Source organism: Phoca vitulina, unplaced genomic scaffold (assembly GCF_004348235.1).
Source record: "Phoca vitulina isolate PV1807 unplaced genomic scaffold, GSC_HSeal_1.0 scaffold53, whole genome shotgun sequence".
Lineage (NCBI taxonomy): Eukaryota > Metazoa > Chordata > Mammalia > Carnivora > Phocidae > Phoca > Phoca vitulina.
The window spans coordinates 7,888,716-7,900,967 of NW_022589756.1; the positions used below are offsets into that span (position 1 = coordinate 7,888,716).

Below are 12,252 nucleotides of genomic sequence, written 5' to 3' on the forward strand. Positions count from 1 at the left end.
GGGGGGGGGGGGGGGGGGGGCGGAGGAAGGGAGAGGGGAGAGGTCAGCTCGGCTGGGGAGGGTCCCAGGTCCCAAGAGGCAGGCCTGGCATGCAGCAGGTGCTCGATAAACGACAGGGGAAGTTTGGAAAGCAGAAGGTGACTCTTAATAGATCCCTGGCACTGTGCTAAGCCAGTGGTCCCCAAACTTATCTGTCCAGTAGGCTCACCTGGTGAGGTGTCTCGCCCACAAAAATTGTGATTAAATCGGTCTGGGGTGTGCCCTGGGCTTTGACGTTTTTCAAAGAGCCCGAGATAATTCTAAGGGGCAGACCAGTCGTACTCATCTCCCCATGATGTCTGAGGTCGATCCCTATGCTATTGCCATTTCTGCATGTGGAACATGACTGGCCATCAGCAGTTTCACGTGGTTAGCCCGAAGATATTGAGTGTTAGCCTCTCAACCGTAGGAGGCAGGTACCGTTCTTATCCCCCTCTAGGGCCCGAGCTGATAAAGTCGCCCAAGGTAGCCCAGCAAGTAAGTCGTGGAGCCAGGATTCCACCCTACAGGCTTGCTTGCTCCAGAACCGGGGTGCTTCCCTACAAGTCTGCTCCAGAATCGTTTGAAGGACCCATGCCAGCAGTGGACTCAGCCAGGCTCTGGGCAACACTGTACTTCCCAGCCTCCTGGGTTCAGGGTCCCACCACCCCATCCCCTCCCTTGCTGGGCAAGGGCCCCTCAGCGCAGGTACAGATGCTTTTATATTCATCCCTTCCCTTCTCTGCCCCCCCACCAACCCTTTTTCTAAATCGTCTATTTCCCTCCTCAAGCAACGAACCCCTCTCAGTGACTTTTTGCCCTTTCCTCTCGGAGAGGTTTCCTTTTCTTGGTGATAAGCAGCTATTTTACAATACTAAGGGGAGGGATGTGCATCTCAATAATCGCAATCTGGTGTCTCCTCCCGGAAGCTTGCGGACTGCGCTGACTCAGGTATACCAGAAACCCTGGTGCTAGGAGCCTAGGGATGCTTGCGGTCTGTTCGCTGTGCACTGGCCAGGGCGGTACCCACCTCTGCTCTGCACACTAGAGAAATGGAAACTACTAGTAGAAGTGGGACAGAGTAGGAGGTGGGGGCAGATGAGGCACAGAGGGAAGTCTGCCTTGGAAATCTTGGAATGGGCACAGCAGGGAACTTCGTCCACAGCCTGTTCAAACAATGAGAAATTGGGATAGGATAGCTCTCTTCCAGAACCTCAGGCAGGGAAGGGGACAGATAGTTGTGCGGGCGCTTGAGCCACATGAAGACCAGCTGCCACCATGCCTCTGGAGAAACTATGTCATTTAAGATTAGATTCAGAGGCCCATAGCGCCACGTGGGGCTTTGAAGGTCCCATCTCAGCTTCTCCCTCCCCCGGAACTTTAATCTCCAAGAAAACCACATGCCAAGTGGTGACCCACTTGGCACCCACTTTTCTTGCTCCATCCACATGCATCCCCAATCTTTACAATCTGCTTATACCCGCCTCTCTGCCTTCAATTACTTGTAACTACTGTTGGAATGTTCTGCATTCTGTTCAGACTGGAAATTTGCCTTCCTGTAGTTTCTATCCACTGACCCTGCCCTTTGGGGGTCATATAGAGCTAGTGAAATATTTTTTTCACAAGACAGCTCTTCAGAATTTCAAAATTTCTGATTGAAAATCTGCATTTCCTTCATCTGTTCTCTCCTAACTAGGTTCTAAACCTCCATACATCCTGGCTGCCCTCCTCTACATATACTTCAGTGTGTCCACATCCCCTTAGAGGTGGTGCTTGATCTAACTGTGGTTTTCCAAAATGCGGACAGACTGGGAAAAGTATGGTAGAAGGATCGTCTCCTTCATTCTGGGCATGAGACTTGTCATGTGGCCCAAACTGGGCCCTGTTTCGCTTCATCTGTCTGGGCTTTTCAGACTTTGGCCATTGGATTTGGGTCTATGCAGGCTTTGGTGAAAATTTTCCCCAATTTCCAGTGAAAACACTGAGGCTGAGAGAGTCTAAAGGAACTGCCTAATGGCATGCTTTCTGCCTCCTGGTCCAATGGTTCCCGCCCCTGCTCCATGCTCTGGAAGCTTAGCTGAAGCGTTGTCAATAAGAGTAGAGGTTCTGGGGAAACGAATCCATGACCCAATCACAACCTAAGTAACCACAGGAACTGTCTGCTGAAGAAATCATCACAGGCCAGGATTTGATTTTAAAACCAGTGTGTTTGTCCAATGTTCGACCCAGATTGGTTGGCAAGTGTTAGAGACAGGGCGGTTGGAAAACAGAAAGCCCGATAATTTGGTTCCAGTCCCTGCCCGTGATGCCCCTGGAGTTCAAAGAGACACCGCAGCTTATCGGATGCAGTAAAGAACACTCTGGGCTTTGCAAATTCTGGTTTGAAACCTGGGATTTGTGAGTGACTAAGGGGAACAGGGCAACCTACTTGCTTTAAGTTCCAGGCCTGCTTACACCATGAAGTAGGTGATCTCCCTTTCTCCCCCTCTGCCGGCTCCCCGCTCCCTCCTTCCCTCTGCACGTGGTGCCCATGCCTGACTGGTGCTCTGTGCCCCTGGAGGGCCCTGGCCTTGCCCGGCAGGCCCCCGCTCAGAACCTGCCAGCTCTGGGGCCCCCTTTCTCTGTCCAGGAAACTGGGCTGACAGTTGCCCATGTGGTAGTGATAGTCGGCTACCCCTTCCTTGAGAGTTTATTTGGGTCTTTTATTATTGTTCATTGCACAACCAATATTAACATACACCCAAATAAAAGAAAGAAAAAAATTCTCCCACAATCCCACAACCTCCAACAAAGCACACTGGTTTTCTTTCTGTTTTCTTTTTCTTGCTCCATCTGTAGGCATCCCCAATCTTTACAATCTGATTTCAGAGGGTTTTTGTTTTTTTTTCTAGTATGATTATTTCATAAACATGTTCTCATCCTTCTCTCTGTCTTTTGTAATTATAATTTTGGTGGCCCCCCCATAGAGTCCATCAAGGGGATGTGTTGTAATTTGCCCATTCTCTTACCATTGAAAAATTTTTTTCAATCATAGACAATAAATGCAGGAAGGTCTCTCCTTGTTTTGAAAATGTTCCTAACGATAAATTCCCAGAAGTTAAATTAGTAGATCAAAGGGTATAAACATTTTTGTGATTCTAAAAAACTCCAGCCAAATCACTTCCCCCCAAAGTTACATCTATTTATGTGGCCATCCTAGATGTTCTAGGCTTCCAGTTGAAACAGTGCAGCTGAGTGCCCCAATCCTCGTATTGTTAATTTCACAGATATAAAAACGGTACCTTGTTATTTTTTACGTTAGTATATTTACATTTGAGAAGTGGCCTTTTGAAGGTAATGCATTAGCTCAAAGGAAAGGTTTCGACATTTTAGGTACCCAGGCTAATCAAAACAGAAATTACTTGGAGGGGTAAATAGTCTCTGGGCATCAAATCATGCTGTATAAGCCCAGAGCAGCCTCCCTTTTTTGGGGGGGATCACTTACCCACCCCCAAAATGAATTATCTCCTTCCAACAGTCACAGTATGTTCTCAGCCCACACCACCACCACCACCCACCCTCTTCCCCCATTTAATTCCTTCCAGATGTTTGCTGTCCTCAACAGGGAACAATTCTTCCTTGAGTGTGACTCTCTTAATTCATGTTTATGCAAACAGCTCGTTTATCTCTCCGCCTGGCATATTTTCTTTTTAATGTGCTTTCATTATCCTTCGACCTTTATACTTTCACAAAGGGGACAAGAAATCATAGAGTAACAATCATAACTGGCATTTCCCAAGTACTTGCTATGTGCTTTTCACATGAATACACTCAATCACCTAACAACCCTATGAGATAAGTTTTACTAGGACCCTCATATTCTGAACGAGGAACCCGAGACACACAGAGGTTAGGTAACTCACGAGGTCACACAGCCAGGAAAGGGAGGAGACTGATTTTGGGTCCCGGGCAGTGTGGTTCCAGAGCTCCTGGCTCTTGACCCCTCTGCAGTACCACTAAAGGATGGAAGGCACAGAACCATTTTTTTTTTAACAGAGACATGCAAATATGGGGAATAAGCTTTGAAGGTAGTGAGTTCCCCATTGTAAACCCAGGCGGGAGTCAGGCTGCTCGGCAGGAATCATGTAGACATTCAGATTTGGATTCTGATTCAGTACTGAGTGCTGAATCCCAATTAACGTGTTCCTGCATGTAATACTGTACTAATATATGATGAATGCATTAGGGGCTGCCTCAGGCCATGCCCGGGGCTAGGAGGCTTGCTCACACACATCTCCTACAGCCTTCTTACCTGCACAGTGATTGAGCCTTGCCTTCCCACCTATACCCCGGCCCCGAGTCAGCCCCCCACTCCATAGCTGTCCTTTATATTCATGAAAACAAAAAAAAAATCACATGCTGGGTAAGTGAAGGTGCTCCAGATGTGACCGACCATAGGGGCTGTCTGCCCCAAAGGCATCTGGCATACCTGTACGATGCCAGCAAGGCAGAGGATCTGGGGGTGGGCAGGGAAGAAGAAAGCCAGGCATTCTGTTTGATGTTTAGTGGCTTAAACCTTGGGCCGTGGTGTTAATAAGCCTTTCTCTTTGTATAAAAGTTCACATCTATCACCTTACTTAATTTTCAACATAGCTCACCTTGGGAGGTAGGCAGGGCAAGTATTCATCATTTCATGTAAGGATGAAAAAAAAGAAGCTCAGAGAAGTCAAGAGATTACCAGGAGTATAAAATACGGAAGAATCGGGGTCAGGTGTCCCTTAATCCAGCACACCGTCCTCTACCCCTGCTGCTGGGATAGTCAATCACATGCTGAACTCCAAAATCTATATGGGAAAGCAGGGCAGTAGATGACATTTATTAAGCACCTGCTGCATGCCAAACTCAGTTCTTATCTCTTATAGGAGATTCCCTCTTCCTGACAACCTTACGAAGCTGGAATTACTATGCCCATTTTCAGATGAAGAAGCTCAAGAAGGTGACAGGGCACAAACAGGCTCAGGCTTCTCAGTCTCTGAAGGCCGTGCAGGCTTTCCCACTTTTCCTCCCTTGCACAAAACAGCATAGGGCATCTGTCCCCTGTCTTTCCAGGGGAGTGCTCTTGGAGGGCTCTGGCAGGCCACCTGAGCAGAGGCCCTACTCCAGCCCACAAGTCGGGAGGACTAGTTAGTGGCTTGGGAGGGCACCAAGTGAAGTGGCATCTGAGCAGTCTGAGGGAGGGTGGCCCATGCTGGGGAGGCTGCGGGTTGGAGGGCAGGTGTTAGAACACTGCTGAATGCCTTGCAGTTCTCCTGTGGTCCTCCCAAGCCTGCGGGCAGATAGTATCACCACTTTATACAAGAAAACACCAACACTGGAGATATTAGGTAACTAGCACAAGGCCACCCGGCTCGTAGGAGTCCTCTCTTCTTCCATTCGCCACACAGTGTTACTGCCTTGTGTCCATTTAGGCTGGTGAGACTGAAGGCAGGCAGGTGGGTATCAGAATTCAGAGATCATATAAAGGGCACATGTGGGAAAGGATGGGGCTGAAATGAAACAGCAAAATGAGCATGTGGATATAAGCACCAAGAGAAAGAGAAAGGTAATTCCGGTGGTCTGCAAAGCTGGCTTGAATGTGTTGAGCTCTGGATACACGTGACTTTAACAGAAAAGTGGAGCATAATTTTCCTCCCGAATTGCCGAACGATGAGGTTATCAGTAGAACTTTAGCACTTACAGTGATGCACAGCTTTATTAGGGTTCTCCTGACTTCAAGACGCAGGAGAGAAGCCAGGCCAGCCTCAGGGCATTACCCGAGCTGTCCCACAGGGCTCCAGGCCAGAAGGGCACTGTGCTGGGGGACTTCATGCTCTGCAATCACCATTTTGAAATTTTGAGAATTTTTTCTTGGAGTTTGTGTAAGTGAAGTCTAAAGGGGCCCTGGCACCTCGGCTCATGTGCAGCCCCACCTCCCACCAGCCTGGGATGAGGTCTCAGCCTCCCACTCCCACCTTGGGGGCCCATGCCACCCTCTCTTCTGCCCCCATGGGGACGTCAGGGTCCAGTCAGTTCCTATGAGGATCTGTACTCATGCCTGAAAATCTTCATGCCTGTTATTGTCATTGTAAACAGCAAATAAAAACCAACATGACAGGTGGTGAGACAATAGAAGAAAAGAAACAGCTTTTTTTTCCTGCTTCTGAAACAGGGAACCCTGCATTTTCATTGTGCACTGGGCCCCATGAATTATGTAGCTGGTCCCGGAGAAAACTAACAACCGTTCATCCTCTGGGGCCCATAGAGAAACCTTGAACAGGCAACTCCCAGGCAGGTCTGTCTTAGTTGGCTTGGGCTACCATAACAGAAGACTGGAGCCTGGGTGGTTTAAACCACAGACATTTATGTTCCAGTTCTGGAGGCTGGAAGTCTAAGATCAAGGTGCCAGAAGGGTTGGGTTCTCCTGAGACCTCTCTCCTTGGCTTACAGACGTGTGTCTTTTAGTTAGATCCTCATGTGGTCTTTTCTCTGCGTGCGCATGCATCCCTGCTGTCTCTTCTTCTTCCTATAGCGACATTGGTCCTATTGGATTAGGGCCCCACCCTTATGACCTCATTTAACCTTAATGACCTCCTTAAAGGCCCTATCTCCAAATGCAGTCACATTGGGGGTTAGGGCTTTCGTATATGAATCTGGGGCAGGGGGTAATTCAGTCCATAATGGTGTCCTTTAACACCCAGTTACCAGGAACTGTACAGGCAGAGAGAATAGGTTTCTGCTGCCCTCTTGGGGGTACAGAGAATAATATTTAGGACTAGCATATGTAATCTACTCTTCCAAACAGTTGTGCAGTGAGAAGTGACCAGAACAGGTGACTATTGAGGGGAGCAGGTTTGGTTCATACTGTTTGAAGTTTCTAAGGTACCTCCAGGCAGAGATGTCCAAAAGGCTATTGTACTGGATCCCAACCAGGAGAGAGTTCGAAGCTGGAAATGCAGCTTTTGGAATCACCAGCCATACATAAATGTTGATGTTGTGCAAATCAATGAGGTCAACCATGATGAGAGGACAAGTCCTGGGGTGGGGTTGGTGCCCTGAGGGGAGAGGAGAAGTTCTGGTGCTACTGATGAGCATTAACAGATATTCTGGAAGGTCACCTCACACAATGAGCTCTCTCTGTGCAAGGGAGGCATGTGGTCTTCCAGTCCTCTCCATATCTAAGTGCTGAGTTTAAAGCACTCCATGAAGGTTTATACCAACACTGGAGACGGCCATGTAGGTTGGTCAAATAAATGTCCTCACATTTGTGGCTGGCAAAGAGAGAGATGGGCCGGGAAACAATGCTCGGCCTTCCAAGGGGCTCTGCATGGCTCTCGTTCAATGGGCCACTGCCAGGGGCCAATCACTTACAGATAGATGGGGGAACTTCCTGGCAGCCCCAACCCAGACACCAGGTGAGCTTTTTACTTCTGTGGGAAAACCATAAAGTCCTATAAGAGATCCTGAAAGGACCACCTCAAGAATTATGGACAAACTGGTCCCTCTTCTTAGAATGCCTTGTCTTTCCATAACTATTTGTCTTAATCATCATTCAGTTCACACTTTGAGAAGCCCTCCCAGAGCCTTCTCTACTCCCAATTGGATAGAATTGTCGCTTTTATCTCTATTATACTAATAACCATAAAATGCAATGCCAGAGTTAATCACACCCATTAGCCTGTGCCATTATCCTGAGAGCCCCAGGAGGGCAGGCACCTTATCTATTTATATACCCTGGGCACTTGTTCAAGGAATTGAGTGGGCAAGACACAGGCAGGATTTAAAACAAAATAACTCTTTTTTTTAGTATAACTTAAAATTAGAGTACTGTAGTGGGTTGAATAGTGTCCTTTCAAAGTTATGTTTACCTGGAGCCTCAAAATGTGACCTTTTTTGGAACTTATCTGAAGATGTAATGGGTAAAGGTGAGGTCTTACTGGATTAGGGTGGGCTCTAAATCCAGGGATTGGTGTCCTTATAAAGGAAGAGGACACACAGAAACACAACATGGAGAAGGTGGCCATGGGAAGATGGAGGCCTAGATTGGAGTGATGCAGGCACAAGAGTAAGAACACCAAGGACTGCCGACAGCCACTGGAAGCTTGGAGAGATGCAGGAAGTGGATTCTCCCTCAGAACCTGCAGAAGAACCCAACCCTGCTGGGGCTTTGATCTCACACTTGTAGCCTCCTGAACTGTGGGAAAGTGTGGTACTTTGTCAGGTGGCCACAGGAAACGAATACAGGTGTCCAAGGCTTGGCAGTTCCCTTGGTGTCAAGGAACAGATCCGAGATAAGAGTGAGGTGTCATTGACATGGAGGGACACACAAATCAGGCTGTTTGGAGGTGACTGAGGAATGGTCATTAGGAGCTTCACCAAGAGAGGAGAACATGGGCTGCTATAGACAGAATGTTTGTGTCCCCCTCACCCCAGAATTCATGTGGAAGCCCTAATCCTCAGTGTGATGGCATTTGGAGGTAGGGGCTTTGGGAGATGATTAGGTTTAGATGAGGTCCATGAAGTGGGGACCTCATACTGGGCTTAGTGTCCTTATAAGGAGAGAAAGAGATCCCATGAGGACCCAGTAAGAAGATGGCCGTCTGCAAACCAGGAAGAGAGCTCTCACCAGAACCCAACCACCACTGGCATCTTGATCTCAGACTTCCAGCCTCCAGAACTGTGAGACATAACTATCTGTTGTTTAAGCTGTAGCAGCCTGAGCAGAGTAACCAGGGCCTTCAGTGGGTGGTCTGAGGGCAGCAGCAGGGCCACCAGGCAGGGTGGGTATTAAGCTGGCCACATGGATGTCATCCAAAAGGACCACCTGTAGGATGAGGGCATCTCAGCCATGAGACGAGTCAGCAAGCAGGACTGTAGGGCCTAGCTTCGAGGGGCAGAGCTGGGAAGGGTAGGCACGATGCAAACACCAAAGCAGGAGCCAGTCCCGGAGCTAGAGGCACAAAGGAATGGAGCCCGCTGAGGCTGAGAGAGTGTGAGGAGCTCAGGATCCCAGGAGAGCTGGTGGTACAGAGTCAGGGAGACCCCCAAGAGTCCTGGGGCTCTTGCCAGGACACATCTGGATTCTAGACCCAGCCATTCACCAGATGGGGAGTGGGTTGCTCAACACCACCTGCTCTCGGCCGCATGTGGGCATGGGGAAGGACTGAGGCATGGGAAGCAAAGCAGATGGGGAAGGGAAGTATTGGGGCACGTTCATAAGGACCCAAAGAGGAGGGCAGCAGATCGGTAAATTTTTGGTGAGATAGATCTATCTATCTATTTATCTATCTATCTATCTATCTATCTATCTATCTATCTATCTATCATCTATTTATCATCTATCTATCTATCTTTAAGTACCATACATCCTTGTTTCCAGCTCATCAGGGATGCCTGGGATAAACATTTACAGGTTGGACATGAAATGCTTCTTTGCTGGTGGCCCCCCGAGCCCCTGCAATACCCAGGAGGGAGCCAGCAGCTTCCAGCTGCAGCTCAGAGCAACATGGGGCCCCTTGAGAAAGAAGCCAGACACACTCTCTGTCTTTGCACAGGTGGCCTGCGTTTTCTGATGCCCTGTCAGGTTGGAGACTCCTCAACCAATGGCTCCCAGGGTGACAAGTTTTGCCTGCTGAGATCTGGGATCCTGAATGCCTACCTGCACTGGCCTTTATCAGCTCATGGACAGGCAGTTGTCTCTAACCGAGCAAGCAAAGGTAGCCAGTTCTGAGTCTCATATGCAAGGTCCGACAAAGAAACAAATGACGAGGACCACCTGCCCACTGGAATTGGCTGAAACCCAGACGTGCAGCCTTTGCAAATAGATCCTGTCTCTGGCACTTTGGTGACCCAAACTGCAAACTGGAGGATGCATGGAGCATGCTGGCTAGTGGCCAGCTGATGGCCACAGATGCTCATATTAGGATGGCCTGGCAAAATCCCAAAGGAAGAAAAACCCTACCAATATGTTTATTACTTTCTGCAGAGGTGTGGCTGGATACTCTGTGCTCTTGGCACAAGGGTTCCCTTTGGTGGTCCAAGCAGATGGAGTCTCTGATAATCCACCACTCATTACTGTGGAAATGAGATCCAAGATGAATTATAAATCAAAAGACTCCTATTGAGGAGACTGTCACCAGGATTCCCATTTCAAGCTAGAGCATCTGAACTCATGACCAGAGAGGTCAGGAAACTCAGTGTTTTGATGGCATGCATACATCTCATAGGAAAGATACTAACTCTTTGTGAATTCACAAGTGGAATTAGGGACTTGCTATTTAGACCAACACGGTGCCTAACAGAACTTTGAAACTGGTAGGTGGTCAGTGAATAAGTTGTCAATGATTAAGTGAATGATTTGAAATGGAGAGCATCTGCCTGCATCTCTTCTCAGACATAGAAGGGTTTGACGAGCAGAGATGGACGGAGCAGCCCTTGGGCCCTGCCTCACACTCTCAGCCTATATTTGATCCACCCAGAACCACAAGGACCCACTTCCAGGAGGGTGAGACCTGGCAGCACCACCCTTCACCTATGTTCCCATCCCTTGCTTTCTCCCCCAGGGCTTCTGTGACTTCCCAGAACTGTGAAAACTACCTGGACATCATCCATGCATGGCCATGATCCTCAGAGGAAACCTGCCCTGTGGGGTCAGGGGCTGGTGGATAAATTCTCTTCATAGAGACAGGCAATTCTGCAGCTCTTACTACTCATTAGAAGTCCAGGCAGGACAGACCCCCACTGGCCACGGTGGAGACCAACTCAAGGACGCATCCTTGTGTTTGCTTTAACCTTCTTTCTGATCTTTCCCATCCCCCACTCCTGTTTGCCAGGATCACTTCTCACAATCAAATTCCAAGCACGTGTCTCAGGCTCTGATGTCCATATCCCAGACTAAGACAAGAGGCATCCCTTTCTCCCTCAGCACTAAGGGGCTGACTCTCTTCCCATCTTCTTTTTTTGCTTTTTTGCATCTTGGTTCCCTGTTGTCCCAAGAGGCCACAGATAAGTTCTAAATTAGGATATTCATTTTTCATTCATGCATTAGGTCATCCAATATATGTGTGCAAGGTACTGACTCACTCTACGGGTCTGGGTGATAATAAATACAGAGAAGTCTAGAATACAAACTTTGTAAGGGCACCTGGGTGGCTCAGTTGGTTAAGCGACTGCCTTCGGCTCAGGTCATGATCCTGGAGTCCCTGGATCGAGTCCCGCATCGGGCTCCCTGCTCGGCAGGGAGTCTGCTTCTCCCTCTGACCCTCCCCCCTCTCATGTGCTTGCTCTCTCTCATTCTCTCTCTCTCAAATAAATAAATAAATAAATAAAATCTTTAAAAAAAAATAGAATACAAACTTTGTTATCAAAAAACTTATCATTTACTTAGGAGAAAACTACACTCCAAAAGAAACCTGTTTAAAACTCATCTGTTCTAATGTGTTTCAAAATGTTCATTGGGAACAGAACACGTTAAAACCCAACATGAAGATTATCTGAAGAAGGTGGATACGATTAGTGTAATCAGTGGACATTCTTCAGTAGTCAGGGGGGCCGGCTTCTGTTTATATTTTTGTCAGATGTCCCCATCAGCAATGTAGAGAATGAATTGGGAAGGTCAGGAACTCAAGGAGGAAAGTGGGGTAGGGAGGCCATGGTCCTGGTGATGGAAGAAGGTCTAGAAGCAAGACACATGCCTGTCAGGATGGAGAGGAGGGGCACACACAAGGCACGATGAAGAAATAATGTTGTCAGAACTTGGTGGTCTCTTGGAATTGGAGGTTGGCAAAGAGGAAGGCTTCAATAGCACTGAATGACTTGGCATCTGGTGACATGCAATCCTCAGCCCTGTTGAGTCAATACGCAGCTGATGACCAACAGCAGATGACCAAAGCTGGCAAGAGTAATGTTGCAGATGACAAAATCAAAATTCAAAATGACCATAATAGATGTGAAATCTCAGCTGATTACATATAACAGAGGATTACATAACAGAGACAAATGTGGTATTTTGCCTTTGCAGTGAGACTCTGAAAGAGTCTGGATTCCACATTAGTCAATTTGTATTTGTCAGATTCCTACCTATACCTCAGACACCCCGTATACCCCATGCCACTTAATCCTCAAAACGACCTGTGAAATAGGCACTGTTATCCCTATATTAAAGATGGGGTAGCTAAAGCTTACAGAAATTTAGTCAATCTTTCAAGGTCTCAGAGCCAG

The 12,252-nt window shown here is 47.9% G+C and overlaps 1 protein-coding gene across 1 annotated transcript in view; it reads right to left on the reverse strand.

The window, feature by feature from the left end:
• SCARA5 (scavenger receptor class A member 5) overlaps positions 1–12,252 on the reverse strand; it is a 120,315-nt gene that overhangs the window by 48,595 nt on the left and 59,468 nt on the right. The window lies entirely within an intron of this gene.